Raw genomic sequence first — 13,243 nt, forward strand, 5'->3', positions numbered from 1 at the left:
AAGCATGTCATTTTGCATTGCTTTTGACATTATAAATGCTATACTACAAGTACTACAATGCAACATGATAGGAGCCTAAAACCTTACAATGATCGATCATTTTAAACCTGACATTAGAAAACCTAAGATTGCATTAAACTGTCCTTAAGGTCTTAGTAAGATTAAAATGTATACACCTTCCAACCGACCCTTTATGATACCCACCTGCTTGTAAGTCACCACTTGACAAAGCCTCCATCTTGTTTTGTAAAGCATGCATAACGAACTGTGGGATATATTGACCCAACTCAGCTGTACTTCCCCACATCACCAAGCTACATTTCAGCAGAAACAGTAAAATGGCTGTGCTGGCTCCTGTGTGCAAAATGGCCTCAAAACTGCGTTTTGCAGCTACAAAAAGATGGCTGCATCTTGCCAAGCACACATTGAGCAGGGTGGAACAAAGGGGCACACTGAGGGAGCGTGCCAGTGTGTTCTTACATATACAAAGGAAAGAGAGTGAAAAAGCAGCGCTGTGTTGCTGACAGCCCAAAGTTCCATGGAAAAAGGGAATTATTCACATTTAAAAATGATGCCGCTCTTTTCCTCTGATTCCTTATCACAACATGTTATTAATAAGACCCTGCTATGCTTATCCACATTCACATTGCGCTCCAGCAGACAAGCATGACTTCTGAATGACAGGCCCTGTCAAACCAAATCTGAGAAAAATCCACAAAAGCTTTATTTCAGCAGCACGGAGAAGCGCTTAACTTTTTCTACCAAGCGGCAAAATCACTGTTTGAAAAGAAATCATAGTTTTCTGTGCACATGTCAATTTCATGGAGACCTTTGCCTTGTACAGACTGTTGGGTAAAAAAAGCTGACTAAAGCTATAGAACCATATTGGAAAGGCAGATGCAAAAACCAAATTTAAAAAGTAATGTCAGTTTTCACCCCAGGTGTCAAAATGGGCTTGTGCAAACTAAAGAAAAAAATGCCTGTTTTAAAAGTAAAATGTTTAGTGAAAGCTTGTCTGTGCCTAGCAATGTGAAGGGGCTGGCTGCTGGGAAACACATATGGGCTGTTTATTCAACAGGCTTGTTTTTTTTTATTTGGGACCAGAAAATAAATAAATTAAAGGGTTTAAACTGCCTTGGCTAGATTTTGCAAGCTCCCAAAAACAGGTTATTCCAGTTGGCAGAGCTAAGGCTTCCCCCAAAGAAAGGGAACCACCATAAACTCTCAGGTTTCTGCAGAGAGGATGACAGAGACAGAAGGGGCCCTTCTCAGTAGATACTAACACCTATGTGATAATTATTAGGTTGGACAGAATCTGGTCTGGGCTGAGCCCTCTGACAATGGAACTTCCAGGACATGGACATGTGGAAAGAAAGTCACACTTCCTTGTGATTTCTACAGGAAGCTTCAAGGGAATCTCCATGAGGACCCTGCCCCTGAAGGGGGTAGCTTTGGAAGGCAGGCCCACACATGGGGAACAGATTGAACATTTGCCTCAAAAGACTATTTATTAATAAAAATGTAAAGACTTTTATTTCTGCAGCAGGACTTTGTAAAAATGTGAAAATCTTACAGTTTACAAGTGAATTTACGGTTTATAATTTGAGACATTGTAGAATTCACTGACACCTTGGGTACAGAAATGGCAAGGAATTGGGGATTATAAGGAAAGTTTCCATGATGCCATTGCAAATTTTAATACTTACATTCCTTATGATAATCCACACGTGTATAAAGTTACAGAATTTTAGGCTGAATATTTCATACTCAAAATTACCAAAATGTATTAGAAGGGCGAAACAATGTCTCACAGAGTTCAAAGTTGGAGGGGAATGGTCTGCATAAAATATGTAACCTGTTTATGCAAGTTGCTAAGAGACTTCAACTGTATAAATGTACCATTTGTGACAAAATCTGATTTTAGCTAAAGTAACTGTGGGAGGTTTTTGAACATTGTAAAACTCAAATCATAAATCTGACATTCTGCCTTGAAATCCAACCAGTTGAGAGCGAGGTAGGGACTAGCACCCCTGACCAATCCAGTCGGTTAGAGGTGGGCTTAGTTAAGCCTGCCGAGCCATATACTTTGATGATGTCACTATGCATTATAAATAAGAGTCCCTGACAAGACTCCAGAGACACACTCTTCTTGAAGTTCCTGCGCTGCATTCTTGATCTGCTCCATCCACCTTGCTGATCCCAACTACAATGCCTAAGTATTGCTGACCCTTGCAGCAATGCCTCAATTCTGCAATCCCAAAGAACCAGAGGGGAAAGCTGTAATAGCTAGTAATATCTTTGTCTTGCCAAGGTTCAAACACAATCTAGATTGACCCACCTGTATTCTTCCCCTGCGCAGATCTCTTCGAAACCACAGGAAAATGGGGAAATACCTGAAAATCCCTCTGCTGGCCCGAACCAAAGGCTACGGCCCGTGGTGGGACCTCCAGGGAAAACCCCCCGAAAGGGGAAAAGCCCTGTGCAGGGAAGAGCTGCTAGAGTTCGATGATCCCAGTCAAACTCCTTCTTCCTCTGATCCGAAGTGCTCTGATCGCCAGGAGGACTGGTTGGTAAGTGCTACGTAAGAGTCAAAGAACAAGATGAAAAGTGAGTAATAGAATGCACTAAAGAGGACTGTTCCCCGACGTCAAAGGAATAGGGGTGGTTAAACTAGGACTCGTAGCTTACCCTGATATGCTACTCAAAATGCTCCAAACGACGGAGGAAGTGGTCAGGGAAAGGGCTGCAAGAAGAAATATGGCACCAGACTGCAACTAAGAAATAAGGAACCAATAGCTTCAAGATACAAAATAAAGGAAAGGCACAGAAATGAAACTCTATCAGGATCAGTAAGAAACACTTGTTACCCTTTGAGAGAGAAGGAGGTAAGATATTGTAGGTCCAGAAGCCTACCGGGACTGGAAATGAAGAGGACACTATTCTCCTAGCCGGGACATAGCTCTGACTGTTGGAAGCATATAGAAAAGGAGAATCAGAAGGAAATATCCCAACGGCCCTGAATACTAAGAGAGAGAACTCCCAGAGGCACCTACCCGATTACTGTGCACTGAGTGTCAGTCGCGGTATCTCCATGACGCGGAGCAAGTGAAAGGGAAAACAGCCAGGATAGATCTGGAGTTCTCCCGGGATTGAACTAAGGAGAGAATAGAATCCACAATAAATGAGGGCTAGAAATCCAGAATCCCTGCCTATTCCCCAAGTGTTCTGAAAAGTAATTCAGGAAGAATAGAGACAAACTCACGGAGCGTGGCTGGAGAGTAGCAACGCATTGAGGGACGTTCCATGTATCCAGATAAGCGGTGTGTGTGACGGGGGCAGGACGCCCGGCACGTCACTGGGCGTCAGAAACACTGAACTGCTGTGGTCAGACTGAGCCTCCTCCATGTTGTAGGGAGGAGTTTCCGTGTTATACTCATGTTGTACTCTTAGGTAAATTCCATTTATCACAAGCTGTGGTATTCTTTTGGGAAGCATCTTGAACCAGCCTGGATTGCTGCCCATTACCTGCATGCCCACTGCAATCCTGCCATTCAGCTGTCCTTTGCCAGGGGAATTACCATCCAGTGACCTGAATTGCCCAGCTGTTCGCTACCCGGTGACCAGACCTTGCCCAGCTGCCTTTGCCCAGCTGTCTTTTGCCAGGCGCGCCAGCCGTGTGGTGACCAGACCCTGTTGACTGTCCAAAAATCCCAAAACTCAAAGTGGACTGTGAGCATAATCCCTACCCCATAGAAATACATAGCCTACCTTGTCTTGCCTTTGTCTCTATCCCACTACCTAAGCAATCCTATTTTTACCCTGGTAACGTGTTGAAACTGTTAGAATTATCCTTGTAACTTGTCCATAATTTTTTAAGTGCTCGCGCCATCTCTTTTCAATTTTGTCTTGTGCAACCCTAAGCCATTAGTCATATTGTGAGTGATCAGACTGGTTTCTGCTTAGGGTTAGACACAGGGGTAGTAACGTTGAATTCACACATCAACCTTGGATCTCACTGTGTCCCTCTTTGGCGGTGTAGTCTGAAAACTCTAGTTTAAAGAAAAAACGTTCCTGTCACAACTGATTTCTTTTCCTATTTCACGGCTTCATTTTGCTCAAAGCGCACCTTTTTATATCTTGCATAACTCATCCAGCTTCATAGCTAGAGACCTATTTTCACCTCCATATTGTCCCTGTGATACATATCTATTCCCCAGCCCAATAACTGCACTCCAAATCAGAGTATTTCACCTGCTTTTATTAAAAACCGTTTGGGTAATTTAAAGCGGAATTGAGAAAATTGCAAGTTTTCCCACATGTCATTTGGCTGCAGCATGCTCTAAACTTTCCACTCATTTTCGAACTGTATGCCTTTGGCTGATCCATTGCCTTGTGATTGCCAGTGATATAACATACACGCTATTGTGATAAAACATATATATATTATAATTTAACCACACATTAATTAATTATTTGTAAAATTCGAGTGTTATTTTAGGCCTTTGCCAAGGGTTTAAAGTCAGTTTTCGCCCCTTATTCTGTGAAGGAAGGTCGGATTTTTGTTCTGTCTTCTGCCTCGATTATCTGTGGGTTGAGGGAACATTGCAGGGGGAAATCTTAACTTGGGTGCTATCTTTCCTAAATCAAAAAGTGCTCCTATTCAATTGTTCTGTGTATATTTTCTAGGAGAAGGGTAACCAAGTGTCTTGATTCCAAATAAATAAATAAAGCTTGCATTTTTACCAACCAGCCTGGTTCATGGTCCATTGTGACCCGGGGTATTTGAAAAAGGGGGTGTGATACGAGTTGTGTACCATCTCAAATTGAATTTTCATAGAATAAGGAGAAAGGCATCACAGTCGTGCGCTACATACTAGGCCAAGACCAAGGTGTGTGTCGCCAGATTGAAATCCCTAAAAGAACCATCCGCACTATGACTTAACCCGAGCTGAAATGTTTTAGAGGTCTGAGCCACTTCTGCAGCGGAACACCACTGGAAACAAAGGCTGTGTGAAGAAGAAATTAATGTGATGTTCAAGAGGCCTGCAGGAAGAGCATTGACTTCCTGATGGCTCTTAGAGAGGCAGGCAGCAGCTGGGATAAATGAGCAATGGTAATGTCAACCGTTTGTTTTTTTGTGTAGGCATTTGCCAGGCACTGCTGTAATGGTGGTAGCTGGCCCTTAATGGCAGCAGCTGCAATATGGTGACAGTACCTGAGCATATAATAGCAGTGACTGGCAAATGCTTATCTAATACCCATACACAAGCCAAAACTGATGGCTTTGCCATTGCTTGTTTTTTAGTAGGACTTCAGAAAAGACATGCATACTAATTATAAATCAAGAGACTGAAGGGAGCCTTGGTAAGGCATTTTATTATACCTGCATTGTAGTGCTCCAATTAAACCATTAGCTCTCAGAAGACTGCTTTGAGATAATACTAGCAGGCACTTCAAGAACATTTAATTTTACTGCTTGTTAAAAATAGCTCAAAGGGATCCAAGGAGGATGTGTTTTCCGCAGGTGGGGCAGGAAGTGCGTGGGAATGGCCATAGGGATTAGCATTGCCATGGACAGCCAATGGGTGGGTAAATGATCCAACAACACCTACAGGCTTTGTGTCCCTCCTCATATGCAATATACATCCTAGCTGTACTCCAATGCAACAGTGTCTTCATACAGGTGTACAGCCACATAGAAGCCAAAAGTAAAAAGCCCCATGCAAAGCTCTAAAGTGGCACATTTTTCCCTCACTGGACGCTGATACAGAATTTCTCCTTGAAACTTTCAAGATTTGCGTGATGTTCCGATCCCTGTTGCTCTAGGACAATAGAGCAGTTGCCACCTCTGCCCCCCCCCATATCCTCTGTGCCAATGCTTGTGTGGATTGAAAGTTCCAGTGATGGTAACAACAAAAGTTGTCATAACCCAAAAGGTTAGGCAATAAAATCAAAAACATATACTTAGAAAAATTGTATGCTGAGCTCTCAAGTTTCTCCTGGACATGTGTGAGAAGGCTTCCAGTACTGTTTTTTCATGGAATTCTGGGACTTGTAGTTTCCTAAAAATCTAAATGGGAAACAAAATGACATCGAAAATGATGTACGCTCAATACCATATGGAAGATGAATAATGGTTTTATTTGAGTAGAAGGATTAGCCCACCGGCTCTATCACAAACACAACGACCAATGACCATTGGAACATTCCTCTTAAGCATCTTTCCTCCGACATTCCATGTTCCATGTTCCACCCTCCTTACAGCTATGTGGAAGGTGGCATGGAACCCCAGAGTGATTCAACAATGATATACTACACACCTCCCTTCTTTATACATATTTACACAACAGAATTAAAAATTTGGAACCATACAATATACAAACAAAATCTAAGAATCTACAATAGTACATAGGATAGAAATCACAGCTTGAATAAAAGAAGAGGAAGAAATAATTGTGAACATTACAATTTTGTATAAATAATACAGTGGATTTATTAATTGCTTATCATACCGTTCTGGACATTGCTGTTAGCAGTATTAACTCACATAATCCTTTAAGTATGAGGGCTTCCCACAAACACGTTTGGTGCGGGTAACAACTTTCTCTTCCCGAGATTTTCCTTTCTCAGGTTTATCGTTCTTTTCATGACCTTTATTGCCTTTCTCTGCATTGGTATTCATAGGTAAGTGTTTAAAACTCTTGCACACCCTGTTCACATTCCACACTCTACCATCTGAGACATTCACGGCACCATGGAATCTCTCCATGACTTGTATAGGTTTTGACCACTTGATATAGCTACCTGTAGTTACTTGTGGAAGTTTACTTCTTACCCAATCACCAACTTTCACACAACATTCCTTCACTGCTTTTTTTGCATCAAAATATTCTTTATTTCTTAGTTGTCTGTGGGATATTCTCCTTTCAACCTCCTTGAAATCAGTGTCCCTTTAGCAAGCTCCACCCACCCACGAGGTAAAAACTCTTGTGTTGGGTTTCCTACCCCTCAGCATTTCAAAAGGTGATATACCCGTAGTGGGTGTGTGGTGTAAACCTATGTGCAACTATAGTTTCCTCAACTGCCTTTTTCCAATCACCATTTCTCACCAATGCACCTCTGATGCTATTCTTTATGACCCTGTTGTATCTCTCAACAAGTCCGTTTGTTTGAGCGTGATAGATTGAACTAGTCTTATGCTTGCATTTCTTTTGATACTAGCTGTACACCATTATCGGTAATAATTGTTGTGGGGTACCCATCCCTTTTGAAAATGACATCCAAAAATGAAATGATATCCTTGGGACATATGTTTTTCACCCATTCAATTTCCACCCATCTGGACAACATGTCAATGAGTACTATACAAAATGTTAAAGTACCCTAACTTCTCACTGGACCAACAATGTCTAGACCTACACGTTCCCATGGTAGTGTGGGTATGGACATAACAGCCATAGGTTCTTGCCTAGTGATGTACCCTTTAGTGGAATCCTCACATACACAACATTCCCTTTAAAGTCTCTCTACTTCTAGGTCCATTCCAGACCACCAATAATCTTGCCTGACAAGCTGTTTAGTCTTTGTCATACCTTGTTGTCCTTCATGTGCTAGTTATAATATTTTTGTTCTTACACCCATAGGTGGGTACACTTTGTCACCCCTCAAAACCAAATTCTTGTTAATTTGCAGTTCATCAAACACATGTCTGACAGCTTCCGGGAGTTCCCCTTTTTTAATCGCATTGCCTTTTACAACATTCAACAGGTGCTCTTTCACACTTTTCAACACCTCATCGGATGTCATGGCCTGTGTCCATTCCTCTTCCGATAAAACTTCCTGATTGGCATTTAGTATCTGTTCCTCATCACTGTCATCATCATCAATATTATCAACTACATTGGTTAACCTAGACAGGCAGTCAGCAGATTTGTTCTTGACACCAGGAACAGATTCTACATCCCAGTTATATTCTTGCAAACCTGCTACCCATTTCCTAATTCTTAAGGAAACTTTATCTAATCCCTTAGTGGTTAGAATTTCCTTGAGCGGTTTGTGATCTGATCATATTACAAATTTCGTACCCCAAATAAATTAGCAAAATTTTCCAATCGACCATTTAACAGCCAACAATTCTTTCTCAACGATGGAATAATTGTATTCTGCCTCCCTCAAAACTTTGAAGCAAACGCAATAGGGTATTCTACTGCACCTTTTATTTGGGATAACACAGCCCCTAAACCATGATTGCTGGCATCGGTGGTGAGGATACTTTTTTTATTTGGATTAAAGGATTTTAAAAGTGGATGCATTGTTTAAATCCACTTTTATCTCTCTAAATTCACATTCACACTGGTCATTCCTGTCAAATTTCACATTTTTCTTGAATGTTTTGCTCGCTAAATCTGGAATTAATTTGTCATAATATTCTGCCATACCCAAAAACTAGATCACCTTATCCTTACTCGTGGGACTGGGGAAATTGATAATTGTGTTCACTAACTCCACTTTGGGTCTGATACCTTTATTAGAAATCTCATGCCCTAGATATTGTATACTGGATCTATTGAATTTGCACTTGTCCTTGCTAAGTGTAAGACCAGCTTCTGTAAAAATGTCTAAAACTTTATGAACCCTACTTTCATGTTCTTCCTGGTTTTTCCCATAAACTAAAACATCATCTTGGAAACATAGTACCCCTTGCATGTGATAAATTAATTGATACAGTATAGAACTGCACACCCAGCCCATTGCCTGTTTAACTGTGTATCAATTTGTCTATGCCAATTCTATGCCCGCCCAACCAAACTTCACACTGCATAACAGCCCATGACTGCCAAACCTAACTGTGTGCACACTTCTATCCAGTCTCATCCTACACTGAACTTAGCTATGCTAGGTTGGGTACTTATTACCATGTTCCCATACTGCATTGGCCCAGACAGCACTCCTTGCACAGGCAATCACCTATTGGTATTCAGAAATGGTCTCCCAAGACTAGCATGCCCTAGACACCATCCTATTCCTTTCCGACACCCTTCCTTCCACCCACGTCACCCTTTCCAACTAGCCCAGACTATACACACAATCTTAGCTTGACTACCAGGATTGCCACTAGAGAGCCTGCATCCTTGAATAATTCCGTAGACCACCCGTTAACCCTTGAGATCTCAGCAGACATCAAAACCAACCCCATTGTTGGCATCGAAAGGACACTGCGCCTAAGTTCATGCACTTAACTACTCCATGTGCACCACACACCCTCCTCCAGGACACCTAAAACATCTAACCCCAATGAGCCCAGGAAAAATAAAAAACACAGGCCACTCACCGCCTTGTCCACTAACAGAACCACTAATGCCCCTCAACCTCTGACGCCCAAGACCGCTACTACACCCAAACTAAAGCCACCCTCTAGTTTCACAAGTGCCCTCATCAATTCCCGGTCACTAGGAGCTCATGGTATTGAAATGTACGACCTAATCACTGAACAAAATCTGGACCTACTAATAATCACAGAATCCTGGCTCCACCAAGCCTTGGGACCTCTGCTAGCCTTGGCCATACCGCACAACTATAGCATTCTCAGAACTGATAGAACTCACACCACAGGAGGTGGTGTAGCCATCATAGCTGGGAGTAATCTACAACTCAATTCAAGTCCCATTGAAGACATCTCAGGCTACGAACTTCTGCTAGTCAAACTCGCCATGAATGAGAAAACCACGATTAATATTGTAGTGATATATAGAACTCCCAACTCGAATAGCCACCCTGAAACAGATATCCCACTACTTCTTTCACCTCTCATCAAACCCAACACGAAATGCATTATCCTTGGAGATCTGAATCTGCGTTTCAATGATGACCAAGACCACAAAGTTGAAATTCTACACTCAGCACTCAAGGACATGAACTTTACCCAGCTAGTAAATGCTCCCACACATGTCAAGGGCAGAATCCTGGACTGGATATTGTCACTTAACACCAATTTAACCATAGATTCTATCACCCCCCTTGGCTGGACGAACCATTTCTGCATAAAGTTCACCCTCATGAGTGATAAACCCCATCCTCCCAAGACTAAAACAACGGACACCTTTGAAGCCAGAAATCCCTGTAAACTTACGGTAGAGAATTTCACCCCCACCCTTCAGACATTTCTCGAAACTAACTTAGTCATCAGCAATGACCCAAGTACCATTGCCAACTACTACCATAAATGCCTCACACTTACTATTGACGAAGTAGCACCCATTTCAACCAAAACACGTCAAACCGATAAAAAGAAACATTTTTGGTTTGATGAAGGACTAGTGTCCCTGAGAAGAATAAAATGCTCCTTTGAACATGCCCATAGCAAACATCCCAACCCTGACTCTGCTAAAACCTTCAATAACGCCAACTAAATCTATAAAACAGCCATCATCTCCCACAAACAACACACATATCAGCAATGCCTCTTCAAATTCTAAAGAACTCTTCGCTATTCATAGAGAATTAGAAAATCCCATCCCCATCACGACCCCTGCCAACTCCAGTAAGGAATGGTGCACCACCATCCAAGACGCACTCTCCGCTAAAATCACCCTGTTACAAAACAACATTTCTACCAAAGGACAGTTACTAGCAGATAAAAACGCCTCTACCACCAACCCCCTTCCCACCCCCACTGAAAAACCTAACTCCCTATTCCACTTCGCCCCGGTCACCCAAGAACTGGTGCTCAACACTATTTCCAAATTGAAAACCTCCAACTGTAAAGGAGATAGCGTTCCAGCTAAACTAGTGGAAGATTGTGCTTCCTCCCTCACCCCCATCATTACCAACTTTGTCAATTCCTCCTTCAACACAAACTCAGTCCTAGCCAGCATTAACGAAGCCTGGGTCACCCCACTGCTAAAAGAAAAACAACACTGGACCCACAGTACCCACCAATTATCGACCAATAACAACGGTCTCTTTTTTACTTATACTCATAGACAAAATAGCATACACACAAATCCAAACACATCTTGAACAGAACCAACTCCTAGGAACTAGACAATCAAGCTTCAGGCCCAATCACAGCACAGAAACAGCCTTCCTGGATCTCCAAATCCACATGGACACTATCAGAGATTCAGGGAAACTCTGTATTCTCCTGCTGGTAGACCTATCCACAGCATTTGACCTTGTGGATCACGATAAACTGTGCACATCACTAGCCAATGATTTCAACTTCTCTAACGATGCCACTATGTGGGTGAAATCCTTTCTTGCTGAACGTACCTCTAGAGTGGCTATAGGTAAGGAGTCTGCTGATCCCATACCAGTACCCCTAGGAGTACCCCAGGGCTCATGCCTATCCCCAACACCCTATAATGCCTACACAAAGCTCTTGACGATATGGGTGTCATCTACACCAACTTTGCAGATGACACTCAGATCCTCATACCCATTTCAGGGGACTACGACCAGGACACATTAACCATTAACAAAATATACTCCATCATCCAAAACTGGATGGCGCTAAATAGCCTCTGTCTCAACGATAAGAAGACAGAGGTTCTCATTGTGGGATCACCAACTAAAATAGCGGCCCTTCACTCGGTCTACAACGCGATCAACATTGACGGCACCCTGCTCCCTGTTCTCAAGCAAGTTAAAACATTAGGAGTATGTCATGACCCTTGCCCCTGGCCCTCACTGGCAAGTCAGCCTTCCAGTTAGGGCCAGGTCAAAGGCCTTAAAACCTCAGCCAAGACTCCAGGCTCATAACCATCATGAAGACCAACATTAGAATGGGACTATTTACTTGGGACTATTTAACTTCGGGGGTTCAGCCAACATGGAGGCACACACATAGCTCAGTTACAAGGAACTGAGCTATGCGGTCTAGTCTTTTGGGTGCGGCAGGCCTGGGACTACTTTACCTGGACTACTTTGGGTGTGGCAGGCCTGGGACTATTTTACCTGGACTACTTTACCTGAGACTATTTAAACCACACCCAAACAGCAGAACATGATTTGCGTTATTCTGCTGTGGGCAGCGTAACGCTCACCGTGTCCAGTTCTTTGATGCCAGCTTACCTGAAACCAAGGACCTGCAGAGAGAGAAAGAACACTACAAAACTTACCTGGAACAATATCCTGTCTTCAATCCATCGCCAACTTCAGTTCCACTCACCTGAAGGTATGAACTCCATCATTGGGCACCGCATGCATCCTGGAATACCATAACCTGGAAAGAGGAGAAAGAAAGACAGCATTAGTAAGCGTTTACTCACGTTTCCTCCTGAATGAAGGAAGCCACACAATTCTTACCTGGGTAGTCATCTCCTGGTCAGTATCATTGTTGGAACATTACAGCGCTCGGCGAGGAACATCGCAACTTATAAGGAGAGAAAAGACACAGGTTAGCAATATAAAAGGCAAAACAGCACCGCGCATTACTCACCGGACAGCATTGCACACACTGCGCTTTTGCCTACGGCCCATGCTTATCTTCAAACTGCATGACAACTCCAAAATACCTTTCCATCCCTAAAAGGAAAGAAGCAAGACATTATTATTCCAACTAAGAGGAACATAAGAACTACATATAAAGACTGTAAAGCAGCAAACCTACGAAGTCGCAGCAGGCCTGGATTCCCACTGGGGGGGCTTGCACCAGTGAAGTAACTTGGTTGCTGCTCGCCCCCACATCAACGCACCCCTGCCATGTGGAGCAGGACGGAGAATCCACCACCTACAATATTAAGGTGAGGAGAGGGCCCAAGGTGGAGGAAGGAGTTGAGGCCAAGGGAGGTGAGAAACCATAAAGACAATCTGGTATTGAATCCAGCTCTCCTATATTGCAGACCCATCTTTAACCAGAGGCCTTACCAAGGGACCGGGAGAGGGTTTGAGAGTGCAAATCATCCAACCAGGTCTGGGCGGTGTCCCCATGGATACCAGGTGAGCGTAACACGTATACCTAGACGTTAACCTCACTATGACCAAACATATTAGTACGCTGCCATCTTCCACGGCTTACACATCCAAACTTATAGTCGACAATTCCTGACACCGACCAACTGCCTCACCTTGGCTAGAGCGTTGATATTATCCAAGCTGGACTATTGCAACGTGCTACTACTGGGGATTTTCTACACTAATATCAGAAAACTGCAACTTATGCAAAACAAAGCCCTAAGGGCAGCATTAGGGATAAAAAAGTGTGATCACATCTCCAAGATCAGGAAGGATGCCCATCGGCTAC

At 43.0% G+C, this 13,243-nt stretch overlaps 1 pseudogene; it reads left to right on the plus strand.

The window, feature by feature from the left end:
- LOC138467393 (zinc finger protein 208-like) overlaps nucleotides 1–13,243 on the plus strand; it is a 419,830-nt pseudogene that overhangs the window by 301,952 nt on the left and 104,635 nt on the right.

The sequence above is a fragment of the Ambystoma mexicanum genome, chromosome 4q (assembly GCF_040938575.1).
Source record: "Ambystoma mexicanum isolate Mex_15411 chromosome 4q, UKY_AmexF1_1, whole genome shotgun sequence".
Classification (NCBI taxonomy): Eukaryota; Metazoa; Chordata; class Amphibia; order Caudata; family Ambystomatidae; genus Ambystoma; species Ambystoma mexicanum.